Source organism: Canis aureus, chromosome 17 (assembly GCF_053574225.1).
Source record: "Canis aureus isolate CA01 chromosome 17, VMU_Caureus_v.1.0, whole genome shotgun sequence".
NCBI lineage: Eukaryota > Metazoa > Chordata > Mammalia > Carnivora > Canidae > Canis > Canis aureus.
The window spans coordinates 21,287,490-21,305,867 of NC_135627.1; the positions used below are offsets into that span (position 1 = coordinate 21,287,490).

The 18,378-nt window shown below is 33.6% G+C and overlaps 2 long non-coding RNA genes and 1 other non-coding gene across 17 annotated transcripts in view; 1 reads left to right on the forward strand and 2 right to left on the reverse strand.

Moving 5' to 3' along the window:
* LOC144287841 (uncharacterized) overlaps positions 1-7,618 on the forward strand; it is a 49,286-nt gene extending 41,668 nt beyond the window's left edge. The window contains exons 2-5 of one of the 2 annotated variants that reach the window (XR_013355610.1): positions 1,201-1,394; positions 5,419-5,609; positions 6,067-6,138; positions 7,447-7,618. This is a non-coding gene — a long non-coding RNA (uncharacterized LOC144287841). The remainder of the gene's footprint in view (positions 1-1,200; positions 1,395-5,418; positions 5,610-6,066; positions 6,139-7,446) is intronic. The other variant, XR_013355609.1, reaches the window with a different exon arrangement.
* The window catches only part of LOC144287842 (uncharacterized), a 435,194-nt gene that overhangs the window by 96,982 nt on the left and 319,834 nt on the right, over positions 1-18,378 (reverse strand). The window lies entirely within an intron of this gene.
* LOC144288168 (U1 spliceosomal RNA) lies at positions 12,544-12,701 on the reverse strand. Its single transcript, XR_013356151.1, has one exon. It is a non-coding gene; the product is annotated as a U1 spliceosomal RNA (small nuclear RNA).

The following is an 18,378-nucleotide window of genomic DNA, read 5'->3' on the forward strand; positions in this document are numbered from 1 at the left end:
TCTTCCCTAGGACTACACCTTCAGGAGAAATAGATACACATTGGTGAAGAATATGGAAAAAAAGCTCCCTTCTTTATTTTTTAGAAAACAGGTTTAAAAAAAAAAAAATCTTTTCAGTATGGATCTGATAACAGTCTTAAATTTTATAATTGCAGTTTCACTTACTTAAGTCATTTTTCCTGTCAAAAAATAAATGATTGGTCGGTATACAGCATGTGTGTAATGGGTATTGGCCACTATAACTTATTCTTTAATCTCATCTTTCTAGTTACATTAGCTAAAAGCAGTTACGAGCAGATGAGCACAGGGAGGTAAATAGCACTGGCTACTGTTAAACACAGTGAGAGGGCCAAAGGCTCTCAAGAGGAGTAGGGAGGTGAGGCCAAAAGCGAGATCACATCAAAAAACAAACGTTTCTGATCTAATTATGTTACTCTGGGTCAGTCTTCATTAGCCATTACTGGAAAACCATAAAGCCTAAGACATTTATCATTTCCCTATCTTGCCTTCCTTTTGGAACATACTAATTATTTTATTTGGTTTAAAATGCTACAGATATTCTTTGAATCAGTGAGTGCTTACAGCCTAAAATGGAGAAGAGATAAGTTTATCACAAAAGTGTAATTTATCAACAGAGGTTGAGAGAATAAAAGGAGGAATTTAACTCCTATTCATTGGAAAATGACAGATCTTCAACATGGAAAATTTTTTGAGATAAAGCTAGATGAAACATTAAATAGATGTAGTGCAGAATACAGAAAATGTCAAGCACCTTAAACATCACAATCAGGATATATGTAAAAAAAAAAAAATAAAAAAATAAAAAAATAAAGGAACAGAAAGCCACTACATAATGCTTGGAATGAGAATAGGAATAAGAATTATCTGGTAACCTGAATGTAGTTTCTGGTATTTTTAGCATATAACTAAATAGGAACTGTAGGGAACATAAGTTTCTTCTCAATGACCCACAGTAGAGAGAAGATAATAGAATAAGATTACAGAACTATATATCTTTGAATTGTATTTTAATCCTCTTAGGTGTATGAACAATGAATTCAATAGCAAGCCAATAAAAAGTGTTGGTGAATTTTCATGGACCTGGAAAGGGGAATGAGAGTGTCCTGTTAATATCATTTTCCATCTTGCTGAAGGAGAGCATATCTGCATATCTAATGACCTTATTTGTACATTCCTTAGGTCTACACAGGAGGTGAATTTGCCATATTAAGAGTTGATGCATAAAAAATTATCTTGACAACTGTCAAAGTCAGAAGCTATACAAACAAGGAGTTTTTAGTTAAGGTGTTTCTGTGTTGGATCCCAGAGAATATTATGAAGTATAAAGGCTTCTACTCCAAATATGCAAAAAAGTACTCCCTAAATAGTTGATGGTAAGTTCACTGTTACTTCACTCTATTTTTTTTTAAGGTAAAGAAAATAGTATATAATTTATTTGGCTAGCCCTGAAATAATAAACAATAGTTCAATGTTGAAAAAGTAGATTTTTCACAAATCATAAATTCAAATAGTTTGACTTTTATTTCCAGTGTCACCAAAGAGGGAAATCAGAAAATCTATATATGACACACAAATGTGTGTATATATTTAGTGTATAATGATTGTAGTGGAAGACATACACTTATGAAAAAAATTCTCTAAGAAATAAAATTATCACTTTGAACTTAAACATAGAACTGAAGAAAACATCTATATCATACTGTACTATATTCACTTACTGAACCCACAAAATTCCTCTGGTTGTATTCACTCTAAAACATTATGTACTAGCAAGTCTTATGTTTAGATGTGAATTAAAGAAATACTCAGGGGGGCACCTCAGTGGCTCAGTGGTTGAGCGTCTGCCTTTGGCTCAGGTAGTGATCCAGGGTCTTGGGGTCAAATCCCACAACAAGCTCCCTGCAGGGAGCCTGCTTCTCCCTCTGCCTATGTCTCTGCCTCTTTCTCTGTGTCTCTCATGAATAAATATTTAATATTTTATTAAATCTAAAAAAAAAAAAAGAAATACTCAGGATAACACTGTTGTAAAGATGATAGAAGAGTATCTATTACTCATGGTTAACAAGTATAGAAGTAGTGAATCCAGGCCTTCAGTCCACTTGATGTTGACATGGATAAATTACTTTCCATCATGATACTCTACCCTCTCTGATTTATGTTCCAAGGTCACCACACAGTACAGGATAATGGCTGAAGATTTATTCATTATGCCTGCATTTCAGGCAGAGGGAGGGAATAAGAGAAAAGAGATATTGGTCCCTTCTCTTCAAGAATATTTATCAGAACTATTTGTGCATGCCACCAGTAAAAATTTAATTGCATGATCAAAATTGTCAATAAGGATCTCTGGGACATACAGCATGATCTTCATGCCTATTTTTGAGAGAAGTAATTTTTTTTAATCCAAAAATTGTGATAATGGCATTTATCTCGGTATCTAATACTGTAGTTTTCTATGTTACTTATATAAAAGAGATTATATTAGAAATAATACCTTAATATACATATATATATAATATATGTCACTTTATAAAACCTTAATAACACCTTAATATATGTGTGTGTGTGTGTGTGTGTGTGTTGCTTTATAAAACTTCAATGGTACCTGATGGCCTAAAGGTTATCTGAATGCTATCTTTCCAAAAACACCTCCTCTTTTTTCAGAACATTTTTTTTGCTTCATCAGTAATAATTATGTTGATACTAGGGATGATCTCCTGTCTTTGTCCTTAGAAAGTTTACTTAAAGCTAAATGAAATAAATAATTAGAGGTAAAATATACACACACACATACACACACACACATCATAGTTCTGAAGTTCTAAATCAAGGCACATTATTCTAAAAATTTAGAAAACTGGGCATGAAAATATTTTTAAAAATATATATGTATATAAATATATAAAGAGGAATTTTGGTCACTCACAAAAGATTAGGGATCTGAATAGGTCACTTACAAGGTTTAAGAATCTGAATGGAATAAAATTTATCCAGAGTCCAAAAGATAATATGCAAATGTATTCAAATTTCTGAGAAAAATTAAATCAACCTAAAACTCTATATCCAGAAAAACCACAAATCAAATGTGGCAAAATAAAGACGTATTCAGGTGTGCATCATCTAAAAAATTATGCTCAACACATAGAAACATCTCAGAAAGTTATAAAGAGACTCATACTAACAGAGTTAGGTTGCAAATCAGTTTAACTTTGAGTTAACAATAACATATCAATATTGGTTCATTAATTATGACAAATGTACCATACTAATGTAAGATTTTGATAACATAGTGTTTCATATGTATCCAGGCAGAGCAGTGGAGTTGCTGTCTTGCTTCATCTAACTGCCCACAGTAAAATTAAAAAGGAAAGACAGGAGTTTAAAATAAAGAATTTTTCAGTATTCAAACAAAAGTCAAGAAAATAGAAAGGCAGCAGGGATTTCTGGGTTTGAAATTTAAATTATTTCTCATTCCCACCTACTCAAGATTTTCAAATAAAGAAAGAGTTTCACAGCAAAAATGAAACTCAGCATGTAAATATAAGATCATTGGTAAAGACCTGGGAAATATTTAAAGAAATGCCTCAGAAAAGTGTTCAATTAGGTGAAAAGTCTCACGAGTGATCTTGCAGATGTGCTTCATAGTTTTCATTTAACTTTAGAGTTTCTGAAAAATCTTAAGAAAGCATTCTTCAGCAGCCTTGCTGGAAGCCCAAGGCAGAAAAGTTCCTATGTTGGAAGAAAATCTTTAATTTGGCTTTTGTCTAATTGAGCAGATTACCAATTGATTCATAAGAATCCACAAAATTTTTATAAAGAGCTATTTTGACTTGAATTAAAAGGGACAGAGAGAGTGCAAAATGGAAAGGGAACTTTGGATCCTCACATCTCTGAATGACAGCACCAGGCTCCCAACACTTCTTAGCTGGCAACCTCTGCCCAGCTGTGCTTCAGAATCACTAGCAATCTGTGCACCTCTGAGATGCCTCCCATTTTCTCCCTTTCTGAATGGCTATAGTGATTATTTTATTCCTATTTCAGCATTATATTTGATTTATAAATGTCAGAGAACTTGTCTTTTTAGTTTTTGGGTCTCAAGATTGAAAACTAAACTCACCGTTTTATAAAAGAAATCACATACAAAGACCTGAGATCCTAGACCTCAAGCATGAGCATTATGCAGTACATTAGTCAGGAAACTATGGGCAGGAGGGCAATATGATCTACCTGTTTCTATAAATAAAATAGAACACAGCCTTATATGCTTATTTACATATAATCTATGCATGTTTTCAATCTATAATGGCAGAGCTGGGTAGTCTTGACAGAGACTATATGTCATACAACATTACAGTATTTACTGTTACATAGATGATTCTTGAGAGATGCATCTTAGGAAATGGTAAATGCATTTTTCATATAAAAAAAAATGTAAACATTGTGTAACCGGAGGTCGGAGAGTGATGGTTTTAAAACGACACATTTATCAATTCTTCTACAAATTTTGGATATAATTTCTCTCTCCTCAATTATAGAGTCTAGACTTAGTTTCCATTTCTAATGAATAGACTAGAGTAAAGGCAGCAGTATCCAAAGCAAGGTCCTCCAAAATACTACAGCTTTTGCCTGACTTAATCTATCTCAGAATACACACTCTTGGAACCCAACTAATGTACTCTGAGGAAGCCTAGATTAGTTTACAGGGAGAGAAACATGGAGAAGCCCAAGTGGAGAAAAACTACAAGCCTACTTCAAACAAACCAGCAACAACCACCACACACCAGCGGGAAAAAGATGTAGATGATTTCAGCTCCCTGGAAGAGAATGTATGAACGTGGATACTTTATCTTAGGACTTACTGATTTTAATATATATCTTACCATTCAAAACTTGCCAACCTAATAGAATGGTAAAATGTCCTTATAAAGACTGAGTTAATTTGCCAGCTTAGGAAAACAGCCTTTGAGTTGCTCCAGGATGCAATGCATTAGCTTATACACAGTATTGTGCCCCAAATAGCTAAAATATGTGAATCCAGGAAATAAGGAGTGGAAGTGGTATCGGCCCCCTCTCTTAATCACTCCCTGTGATTCCCTATAACTTACAGCTCTGCATGTTTGAAATATTGTTTGTTTGTTTGAATTAGGGTTGGTGAATTCACACTTTATTAAATAGAATTGTAAGGATTACAATAGACTTAAAGCTATGAATAACACGTGGTCATTTGGGGCCCTCATTAAAGAAGATTAGCGGGGGGAAAATGTTACTTTATTGTAAATTCCATACAGACCCAGATCCTTATAACCACAAAGGGCTAAGGTACTTGTACCTAACTGTAGTAGGAACGGTAGGTGTGGAAGCCAAGAAATTCATTAGGGTGTCCCAATGTTCTTCCAGATGTGTGACAATAGTGAAGGACTGGTATCAGTGATTATGGTGCATCATCAGTAATTGGACACTTTATGGAGAAAGATGCAAGTGACTCCATCAGCCAAGAACCTAGACATGCCAGATTCTTTAAAGAAATCAAAATGTTCACTTAAGGAGGCAGAGGATATATATCAATTACAGCCCTAGAAACAGTTGCAGTAAGTAAGAGGAATTGCTGTATATGCTATTAGACCTTAAAGAAATTGCTATTAAGAACCTTAAAGAAATTGCTATTAAGAATTCACTAGAAAAAAAAAAAAAGAATTCACTAGAAAAGGCTCTATGAAAAATTCAGCTTAATGGTGGGCAAGAGTTGATTTATGTTGTCCAGTGAATGGACTGTACTGATTCTTCTTATGTACAAATTTAGAATTCTCTTGGTCCCTCCCCTTCTTCTAGCTCAGCCATTATATCATGCAGCATTGCGCTGGTTTTATGTGCATGGAAAATGGCCCTGTTTTACTTTATATCATTGCTGTATACCTCATACTTTCTGTTCTGGAGATTTTCTATTATAATATAGGATGCCACCTATGCATGGTCAACTCTAGAATGTACAAGTGTTACCACCCATAGATTTTATGATATGTAAATACTGCTTTCTTAATCTTCTAGGCTAAGAACTCTGACATGAATTTCAAAATGCTATTTACGCTATTCTGGTGGGATCAAGTACCAGTCACCTGAGTGAGCAGTGGCTAAATCTGCAATGCATCCTTCTTTTGGCTTTCCTCCCCCCATGTTCTACTCCCTTGCACTTTATATCCACTTCCTCAGATCACATCCCCATGTAAACTAAATGTACACAAACTTTCGTCTCAGATTCTGCTTTGTGGAGAACCAAGTATAATCTTGGTTTTATCATTCTCCAATGTTCTGTTGACAACTCATCTGTGTGATTATCTGCTTATTCTTTTAGTTTTGTAGATTGCAATTTTTAACTGTTACTAATATCCCAATGTCGTGCTAGAAGAAAAAGTGATAGGTAGATACGTAGGTAGGCAGAGATAGACAGGCAGATATAGAAATATGTATATAGAGAAATATTATGTGTGGGAATATGTTCAACTGTCTGTATTTACCCAGATGCCTAAAATTCTGTGTTTATGTCACTCAATTTTAAATACACTGTATATGAACTCCTTGTAAGCAAGGAAAGTTTCTAATTTATCTTTGTATACTTTTTGAATTTACTCTTATTCAAAAGTGATCTCTCTCCTAACCCCATCCCCCACACACACACAAAAGGAAAATCAAGCAAAAATAAGAATAAAAGCAAATGCACAGTCTGATAATTTGTTCCTAGTTAGTTGATATTTTATTAAGACTACTTATTTCAAAAGAAAGTTATGAAGCATTCCAAAGGTACAGTATTTTTTGTTGTACTTTAGTTTTTTATTCAGATATGTGTCAACAAGAACAAGATATCATCAAAGACTGATATCTTAGATGTTTTACATTTATGGGAAAGAAACTTTGGCAGACTTATTCTTTAATTTACAAAATACTGAAATGTGTGTTAAGAGTTATACATGTTATAAATTTATAAGTGTTATAAAGAGAAAGTCCATAGATTGTGAAAAGATAAAGTTAATTGAAGGAACCAATTACACTTTAAGTCCTTCACTTACCTTTGTCATAGAAGTAATAATGTGAGCAGAAAGAAAGGCTCTAAGCCAGATCACACATACAGGAATCATATATGAAAGGGAACTATACATGAAGTTATATTCTTAAGTAGATGATAGTTTACTCAGATTCACTTACTAAGAGATCTTGTAAATTATTTCTAAAATCTGATACATTTTTATAGCAGTATATCACTTAAATATTTGTATTAGGAAACATTTGAGATAGTTAAATATGGAAACAGACAAAACATAAAGAATATTTTCAGTTTTATTTTTTATATTTTTCACTTGTGATATTATACTTTGATATTAACAAACATTTCAGCCTTTTCAATATAAGTAAGTTTTTAAAATGTTTTTTTAGGGATGCCTGGGTGGCTCAGCGGTTAAGCATCTGACTTCAGCTCAGGGCGTGATCTTTGAGACCCGTGATTGCGGCCCGCATCGGGCTCCTTGCATGGAGCCTGCTTCTCCCTCTGCCTGTGTCTCTGCCTCTTTCTCTGTGTTTTCCGTGAACAAATAAAATCCTTTAAAAAAAATGGGAAATTTTAAAAAATGTTTTTTATTCAGGAAAAAAAACTCACAAAACCCTCTATTTTAATGCCTTTAAATTATTAAGTTTAACTCTCAAGTAGGTTTAAACTATTCAGTGGACATTGTTATGTTTTTAAAAACTAAAAAATAAATTGGTGAATAAATAAACAGATATTAGTGTATAAAAATATATATGCACATATAGCAGAAAGAATCATTATGTGGCAGGTGCATATCCAAACCTTCAGTCAGATTTTTATATTTCCTTTCTACTCTATTGTATGTCACCACCATAGTCACATACTCAAATATAATAGCCCAAAACAAACAAATAAAAAAAACATTAAATACAAAAGAGGTCTTCCATCATTTTTAACTACTGAAAGAAAAAAAAAAACAATTGAAATCTATAAAATCAGCACTTAACAATATTCTCACAATTGAGGTAAAGCAGAAACATCATTTGAAATCACATGGCTATATTCTCCTTTTCCTATGATTTCACACATTCGTACAAACATCAAATCTTTGTCCTATCACACATTTTCTCTTAATTTTAGCTTTGTGCTACACACCTCTATCCTGTCTCCAAGAAGATTCTTTACAATAAACCAGGCACATCTGTCCAGAGCAAGGGTGTAAAAAGGCAGGAAAAAAAATCTCAATCGCACTCTATTTCCAAATTTCAGTCAGCAAATTCAAAGCATAGGCCAACACCTGTATCTGATTAATTGTTTCTGTTGAAGTTACACTTTCTCTCCAGGATGAGTTTGATTCACTTTGGATTTGAAATTAATCCTCTAGACAAGGTTTAAAATAATCAGTTAGTTTGGCATCACTCTTTATTTTACTGTCACCACAATTCCACTGCTCAAACTTAATCCCTATCTTCTTCGATTTACCTCATTGGCTGATAATAAAGCGCTGATTTTTCATCAAAATAATATTTGCTATATTAACTGATGATTTTCTTTTGAGTATCCTTTTCATTTCCTCTTCCTTATTCAGTTAGCTGGTGGTTTGTTTTTTTTTTTTTCTCTTTTTTTTTTCTCTCTTTAGTAGATCACTGAATGGATAGCATGATGATATACAAAAGTGTTTATTCTTGATTTTTCTTTTTTTTTTTTTTTTTTTTTACTAAGAGAATACTTTGGGAAAAAAACAAGTTTCTTTGATATAAAAATCAAAACACTGAACTAAAAGTAAATAATTTTCATCCCATACATCTCAGACTGGAGGAAAATGAAAGAAATGCCTTGGTAGGAAACTAATGTATGTTTCTGATCAAGAGAACAGAAACCTCTCTTCATTCCTCCTCTTCCACTTGCTCCAAAAGTAATGCTTATAGCTTGCAGAGACTTGTTTGGGAAAGTATGTGTCAGAATCAAACAAGAAATTTGAGGCTAAGGAAGGTATATTTAAATAGAGCAGTGCTGCCCCTCTGGGTTGATTCTGGGGAAGCAGCAGAGCTATGCATTTATAAATTATGACTGGGAATGGAATAGCTTTGAAATGGTAAAGATGTCCTCCTATGAGAGTAGGTATTTCCAGCCTATCTCTCAGAGGGGAGTGAATGCCTTTAGGAGGATATATGGTGAAAAAGATGTACAGTCATCTGCAAAAGCAATAAAGACTATCTATAGAAAGGATTTGCTACCAGTATTATTAGATGACAAACAAGGACAAAAATCTGCACCTCCCCCACCCCACCCCCCCCCAAATACACACACACACAAAAAAAAAAAAAACGAAAGAAAGAATCAAACAAAACTTACAGCTTGATTCTTCTTAAGGAACCCATAGATTTTTAAACTCTTTTAAGAATGAGATGAAAAAAAAAAGAATGAGATGAGGAAGATTTTAAATTCATTGAGATTAATTTTCTAAGATCCAGGAAGAGGAGATTCTAATTAGAATTCAGATTCATTTATAAAACAGGAAATAATATTTCTTCCATATGTATATTTATGATTTTTAGCTGCTGTATGTGTAAATTTAGGTATCTGAACACTAAATACTGTAATGAAAAAACTTAAATGTTAAAAAATATACTTTGATATAATACATTTGATTATTGTATGAGTATGGCATTAGTATGGGGCACAAAGATAAACGTATATAGATGAATTATTTCAAAAAAAATAATAGCAAGTCTTTGTTAGAGATCTCAAAATATTCTCCTATAGGTTATTGATTCTTTAAAATACACAAGTGATATCACAAAATATAAATTAAAATCAGCTCAAACTTACTGAGTTAGTCAGTCTGGGCTGCCATGACAAAATATCATAGACTAGATGTCTTAAACAACAGGAATTTATTTTCTCACAGTTCTGGAGGTAGAATTCCTAGATTAAGGACTGATCTGTCAGGTTTATTTTTGATAAAGGATCTTCCTGGCTTGCAGACATCCCTTTCTTGCTATACTCTCAAGTGAGCTTTCCTAGGTGAATGGACACAGGGTGGGGCTGGACTCTGGGGTTCTCTGGTGTCTCTTCTTCCACAGACACTAACCCTATCAGATCAGGACCCAATCCTTATGAACTCATTTAACCATAGTTATTTCCCTATTTCAAATATAGCCACACTGGAGGTTAGAGCTTCAATATATGAATTTGGGGGTATCGGGGAGGAAGGAATATAAATATTCAGTCCTTAATACTTACCACCCTAAGATTAAAATAATACATGTATGATTTTGTCATAAATTCCATAGCTTATGTATTACACATGAAGCTTTTTAAATTTACCTTAACACATATATTTACTAAGAGTATATAAGAGCAGTTTTGACATTGAACACTTAATTCCCAGTATTAGTACTGGGAATATATAAGATCATTTTTTATTGCCACCATATTAGGAGGCCCTCTTTGCACTTAATTATCAGAGATGAATGATTTTAAGTGTTCTACATAATGCTGGTTAGTCCTATTCAACAAATTTTACCATGGCCAAATAAGTAATGATTCAATTTAGGAACAGCATTTGTCCTTTTTTTTTTTTTTTTTTTTTTTAATTCACTTATCCTCTAAAATTATACCCAATGGTAGCCATGACCTTTCCCCCAGGTATTCAATAATGGCAACATAGCAACATGATACCTATACTTTCATATTTTTTCCATCACATATGTTCATAACACCCTATATTGCTTATCTGTTGCCACAATGATGCTGTATAACAAAACACACCAAAATTCAATGTAAAAAAATCAAGTAATTATTGAATGCACAAGTCCACAGTTTAAGCAAAGATTTTCTTGTGGGCTTGGTTTGGCTCTCTTATGCATCTGTAGTAATTTCAGGTTGATGAGGCAATGCTGGTGATCTTGGCTGGGTTCTCTGGCATATCTGAGGTTCAGTTGTCAGCTGGTCTATTGTGGCCTGGGAGGAGACACTGGGGTGAGACAACTCTGGTCTGTCTGTGTCTCTTCCTCCAACAGACTTGCTCAGGAATACTTTCAAGGCAAAGAAAGAATAATAGCAAGAAATAGCTGAAATGTACTAGTGTAAGCTCAGTCCTTTGCAATTACTGGCTACAATGAATCATGTGGATGTGCTGAAAAGGGTCATAACCCATCCTCTTGACTGGAGGAGCTGCAAAACTTCATTGCAAAGAAAGTGAACATGGGAAGTAGCAAATAATTTGGGCCATTAAAGCAATATATGAGTTATATATTCATACATGCATACATACTTACCTGTAGGATTGTCACTGTATTTTCTGTATTAATGGGATCCTATTACCCTATATTCTATTATGCATTTCTCACAGTAGACTGGTAGAGATTTTTGCCTGGTACTATTTAAGTTTTTCTTTTAGCTGCCTATGTAATAGTTCCATATACTTACTTACAATATTCTAGATAAATAACCAAATGTACTATCACTATTTATCAAGTACATCTTTTATTTCTCAAGATGTATATTTAAAGTCCATATATACTTGAATTTAAGTCTATATACACCTGATTGTTTTTCTAGTCTTTTCCATTAATCAGAATATAGTAGTAATGAATATTCTTATTATTGCATTAAATAGGTAATAATAATAGTGATTGATTCAAAGTGCTGTGATGATAAATGTAAAGTCCTAAAACAATTCTTTGTATAAAACTATTCTATGTTGGCTGTTAATATTATCACAAATATTTATTATTGTAAGCAATACAACTTTGAGAAAGTACTTAAGTGCTATAAGCTTCAATCACTATTTGAAAGTGACACTAATAATAATTTTGTAAGTTAATTTAAAAAATAAGTGATAAAATGTAAGTGTAGATACTACATATATATTTTTTCTATTGTATTGTTTACTTAACATGCTAACTTTAAAAAATGAACACCAAAATAATTGAAAGCTCATGGAGTTTTTCGTTTGTTTGTTTAACTTTAGAATGAAATATGTTTTTAAAGATTTTATTTATTTATTCATATATGAGAGAGAGAGAGAGAGAGAGAGAGAGAGGAAGGCAGAGACATAGGCAGAGGGAGAAGTCGGTTCCATGCAGGGAGCCTGACGTGGGACTCCATCCCAGGTCTCCAGGATCAGACCCTGGGCTGGAGGCGGCGCTAAACCACTGAGCCACGTGGGCTGCCCGAGAATGAAACATTTTAAATTCACATTTTTATTTATTTGCATTCCTGGTTTTGCTCTTCTCAAGGAAACAGATACAAGTAATTGTGACTATGTATATTATGGAGGGTGTTAAAAATAACTTGTGTCCACTGAATTCACTGAGATTCAAAGGAAAAATAAATTAAATGATGTGTTAATAAACCTAAAAAATAATATATTTGCCTTCAGTAGTTCACTGTCAGTACATGTGTGTTAGTATAATTTTCACATACACATACTTACTTGCCTTATATGTTTCTCAGCTCTAGCCCTGATATAATTTTTTTCCCTGTTTTTATAAAATTGGGGAGACTGCAAACGCAGTCTCACTACCACAAATTATTCAGTCAAGTTTCCCACGTTTAAGGAAATCTCAAGGGTCAGCACAACCAGAGTGCAATGGATGAGCCTTGCCCTAAGAAAACCAACTTCAGGATCATGGTATCTCCCTTGTCAGGTAAGTATTATAATTTATTTTAGTTAGACAAGTCATCTTAGTATATTTTAACCAAAATTATCCTTTGGAGAGTTTTAGTTGTGAACTAATTTCTAGTATGTTATCTGGTTCCAGTACATTATCTGGTACGTTGTCTTGATCTTAGAATTGTGGCAGGAAATAGCAGTGCAGCTGATTTCCCAAAATTATTAGTAAATATGTTGATACTTGTAGTCAACAAACTTCTACCTGTAAGTTATAGGTACTTCAAAAAGATGCAAAATTGGGTGTTATGACTTACGTCTGTATTCTAAGCTTGGGATAAATGCACAAACTAATTAAAATTAAAATTTTTATAGACTTATTTCCTTTATTGAATGAAATATTAACACTGATAGTATGTCAGCCTCTACACCTAAGCTTAAAACTTTGAACTAAATACATCTTTTATAGACTCATGCATAATTTGCATCCATGGATAATCTTAGACAACATTCTTAAAATACTCATTAAGGTTATTATCTAAGAATTGCTATGTCTCAACATTTCACTTAGTCCTAAAAATAATATTTGCAGTTGTTTTTGTTTGCTTTTAAAATCTTTGTATCATTTTGCCCTGCCTCCAAAATTTTGGTAGCCCTAAGGTTTTAGGAGTAAACAGTATTTCTTTTTGAAAATAGTTAAAATGATTCTGTAGTTTGTGAACGTCAGGTTCACTTTCAACAAAAATGTCCTCATGTTATTTCGGGAAGGGAGTTAAGCATAGTATTAATAGTATCATCTATGTATTCAAACTATCCAAGTATGGATCCTCTCTAATCTCCAGAGCTACTGAACATCTGAGTGCTTTAGTTGTTTCTTACCTAAGCTGGAAACACTAATATACCTAATCCATGACAGTATTCACTATTACAAGGACTGAATCAGTGCTGTTGTTTATGTTATGTTAGAATACTGCCTGGCAGATAATAAGAAATAAAAATATAATCAGCTGCTTTTGATTTTGTTGTGTTTGTGTTATTAAATGAAAGCACTGTCAAATGTAGCAAATATGGGCTCTTCTATACATTTCTCTTTGCTTTGAAATATATCTGAAAGTCATCCACAGAGTATAAATGACCTTTTATAGCAATGTGTGTATGTATATGTGCGTGCATGTGTGTGTATATACACCTCAAATACATATATTTGAGAAAGAAAATAAAATATATCATCCAAGTACTCCAGTGTGATGACTATGTATATGATATATCTGAATATCAAAAATGTAAGTAGTTCTCACAGGGTATGAATCAATTATGTTTGGAAGGTGATTTAACACCCTGTTACTTTCAAAATTTACAATTTCAGTAAACTGTGTTCCTTTATGTGTACATGGAAGTTAAATTTACTGTCATAAAGTGTCCTCTTTATTAGTGAACACAATAGATACCTAAAAAAATGTTTTTGCATTTATTCAGGTCAAACTTGTATAATATTTGTAAAATACTAAATTAGCTAATGATTGATTTGTATCATACTCTTTATTTCTCTAATGAAAGAACAGTTTTTGAGCCATTTTTTCATGTATGACATTGTTTTGAATGATAATCATTCATCATTTTAAATACATTTTCATATTTTCTCAAAATCCATCCAAAGGTTATCTTTTTAGTAGAGTTACCAGCACCTTCATTTTCTCACCTTTGTATATAGATTAATGGCACATCTTCATCATGCAGTCTGCACAACACAGAATCTTTAATTAATACAAAAATCTGTCAGTAATATTGTGCAGATTCTATCTACAATACGATGAGTAATACAATGTTTTTGGCTGCCAACAATTTAAAAGGAAAAAACTAAGGCTCATTGGTTTAAGTACATGATCTGTCAAAAATGAATCATAGGCAATTAAATTTGACACTTACAGAAATGTTTTTCCGAAGTTTCTCAAAAAGCAGAATGATTCCAAGTTGTTGTTTTTTTTTTTTTTCTTTAAAGACAGCAATTCAGATTCTAAGTACTTAACACAGGTTATAAATATGTGTGGTATAAACATGTATTTCTCTGTGGTGTATCTAAGAATGTACATAACACAACACTCAAATATAAAATCCATTTGTCATGAGTTACCAAAGAGCATACTCATATTTACTCTAAGACTGATAAAATCCTGATGCATAAGGAAACTTTCTGTATTGTATATGTGTATATGTAAATATTTTTTCTTTTAAGAGGATGATAAAAAATATTTGTTAAATAAAATGGATTTTATTTCTCAGTAATAAAAAAAAAATACTAACGGGAGATACAAAGAAAAAAAATGTCTCTGGAATCCCAACCATTTTCAAAAGGGTATATGAGTCTGCAACCCAATTATCTCTGATAAGAGTTAATTTTAATGTGCTTATTAGTACTATATTTAAATACATACATACATGTATGAATATATACCTAATTCCACATCTACTCAGAGATGGAAGAAAATTCATTTTTTAATTAATTAATTAATTAATTAATTTCAGAGAGAGAGCAGGGGGAGGAGCAGAGGGAAAAGAAGGGGAAAAGAACGTCAAGGAGACTTGCTGAGCATGGAGCCCACTGTGAGGCTCATGGCTGCTGGATCCCACGACACTGAGATTATGACCTGAGCCAAAAACAAAGTCAGACTGAGCCATCCAGGTGCCTCAAAAGATCAAAGACACTTTGAAAAGTACATCTTTTCCTTCATTTTTTTTTTAAGGTTTTATTTATTTATTCATGAGAGACACAGAGAGAGTGAGAGGCAGAGACATAGGCAGAGGGAGAAGCAGGCTTCAGGCATGGAGCCCTATGCAGCACTGGATCCAGGCATTCTGGAATCACTCCCTGAGCTAAAGGCAGATGCCCCACTGCTGAGCCAACCAGGCATCCCAAAAGTACATCTTTTCCAATCCAGGTTTCACCTCGAGCAATATGTAAGATTTTTTATTACTCATTGAGGCAACTTCTAATTGTACTTAGTCACTGCTTTTGAAAGATGACAATGATGAGAAGACATCATTTTGGTTTTTTTTCAGAGTACTTCATACCTATGTAATTTTAATTATTTAGTTATTTATTTCATCTCTAAGATATCTCTTTTCCATTATTTCAACTGCAGTTTATTGATAACAAATCCATTGTTCATCATGCATGTGCCTCTAACTACAGATAACATTTATTTTCATAGGCAGAATTATTATGTGATTTTCTAAAGATGAAAATATTGTAAATAAATTATATCTCCATGTGGAATTTCTACTCAGTGATTCCAAAGTTCAAGAACAACAGTTGGGGAAATTATACCTTTCAGTTATTTTTAAATTGTTAACATTATTCCTTAATAATAATTTACTTTGCTCTGTCAACATTTAAGTTTTTATATATTGAAGTTGTGAATAATTTCTAAGATCCCTTTCAAAAATAGTGAATACTAAGAGATGAAATGGTATCTTGTCACTTTTAATACAGATCTATGTATTTATTAAGCACCATATAGAGTTAATTCTCATCCTCAGCTATAGAAGAAAAAATGCATTAAACAACAACAATAGAAGAAACTCAGCAAAAGAAGGCATGTGTTGGGAGGTGCAACAGAGAAAGAGACTGAGAGAGACTGATTTTCTTAAATTCCATTTCTGAATGATATAATCATGTCCTCTTCAAGAATGAAATGTATGGTTGATATCTTAGTGGCTAAAAAAGGGGTATAGTTGAAATAAGATTAGCTATTAGCTGATAGTTTTTTGAAGGAAGGGAATTCAAATATGAGGTTTTATTAAATCCTTCTACTGTTGTGCCCAAGATCGCGAATCCGAGAAACCGCCAAGGAGCCCCGATGCAAACACACAAGGGTTTATTAGCAAGCTCGAGCTTGGGTCCAAGTGTACCCGACACAGCAGAGCAGGGACTTGGACCCCAGGTGGGTTTCAGCTTAGTTTTAAGGACTGGTCTAGGGGACCTCCAGAAGGGGTGGAGCAATTCCTCAAGTTCTGTTTACATTTTGATATGGGGCCTTCAAGGGCATTGAACTCTGTTCTTATTCTAATAGAGGGCTTCCTGCCCTTGGCTTGGGCTGTTTTTATTCTAATATGGGGCTTTCTAGGACGTTTAGCTGTAAGCTGTTTTCTTCCTGTAACTGAAGTAAGGTAAAGTTCAGCTCTTGTTCACAGGGGCCTGGGATGGCTGTACTTGTGCTAACGCTGAACTTAAAGTGGAATGGCCTTAATTTTCTTGGCCTCCACACCTTCTACATACTGTTAAGTGCATTTGAACTTTTCATAATAAAAAGTTAAAAAAAATAAAAATATTACACTAGAGTACTTTTTTTTTTTTTTTTTTTTTTTTTTAACCAAAGCTCTTTTGAAGCTTATAAATAGATGGCAATCTAATTCTGACATTTTTTATTTTGGGGATTTATGTTACTAATTGCCTGGATTTATACATGCCCAACAGAATTGATCTTCCATTAAGGTTGCCAATCTATTGTGATGTAACTGGGCCACAAGGCTCTTCCAGGAGAAGAGGTAAAAATCGTTTCAAAAACAAGTTTAAGGAACTATAGGAAGCAGAAATATGAATGTATGCCTAAACAGGAATCGAGTATATCTGGGCTTGAATGATGGGAGTGCAGGTTCATCCCATAAGCGATACTTTTTTAAATGTTAATTTAAATGCATTGTATTTGTCAGGTTCGGCTGCCATAATAAAGTACCATATACTGAGTGGCTTAAACAACAGAATTTTATTTCCTCATAGCTCTGGAGACTGGAAATCTGAGACAGAGCTGGGTTCTGGTGAAAGAACTCTCTAGCTCACAGATGAGAGCCTTTTCTCTGTGTCCTTACAAGGCAGAAAGAGTGATCTTTTTCTTCCTTTTCTTACAAAGCTACTAATCCCATCATGAGGGACCACCCTCATGATCTCATCTAACCTTAATTAAATCTGAAAGGCTCCATTTCTAAACATCATGCATTGGGGCTTAGAGCTTCTATATATGGCTTTGGGGGAAAACAGGTTCAGTCCATACAGCTGTTTTTGCTTTTAAAAAGAGGGGGAATTTGAAAATGTCTTCTGAAAGAAGCACAATATGATTCATATGGCAGGAGTGTTTTCAGAATCTGATTTCTTGACTAAAATCAGCGCTAGGCATTTGTTGACCTAAGCTTAAGGACTCCTTCTATAGTGCAATTTCCAAAACAAAGGAAGAATAAAATATCTTAACTAGAAAAGTAAGGACAGGTGGCGAGATATTTTCTCCACTTCTGTTTGAAACTCAGCACAGTGGTTAAAATGAGGGCTCCATCACAATTTGGACTACTAGATATAAGCCACAGTTTGTAACCTTGACAGACACGTATCTTTCCTTAATTTTAGAGGCAGAGTTTGCTTAATGGCTTCAAGGGAACTATAAGTTATGCATTGGACATCTGTACATGAGAGATCCACAGGATAAAGAAAGACTTTTTGTGAGGTCATATTAGATGGATAACCTCCCAACAACTGAATAAGACTTTTGAGCAGGGCCACAACTCCTGAATTACACAGTTGGAAACATGGTCTCAGGGATTTCAGTTACTTCCTTTCAATGTGATCACATTAGTACAATTGTCTAATCAGCTCTGGGAGAATTCTGCATGCAAAAAATAAAGTGCAAAAACATCCCAAGTCTGTTAGGCTAACACAGATTAAACCTACAAAGAA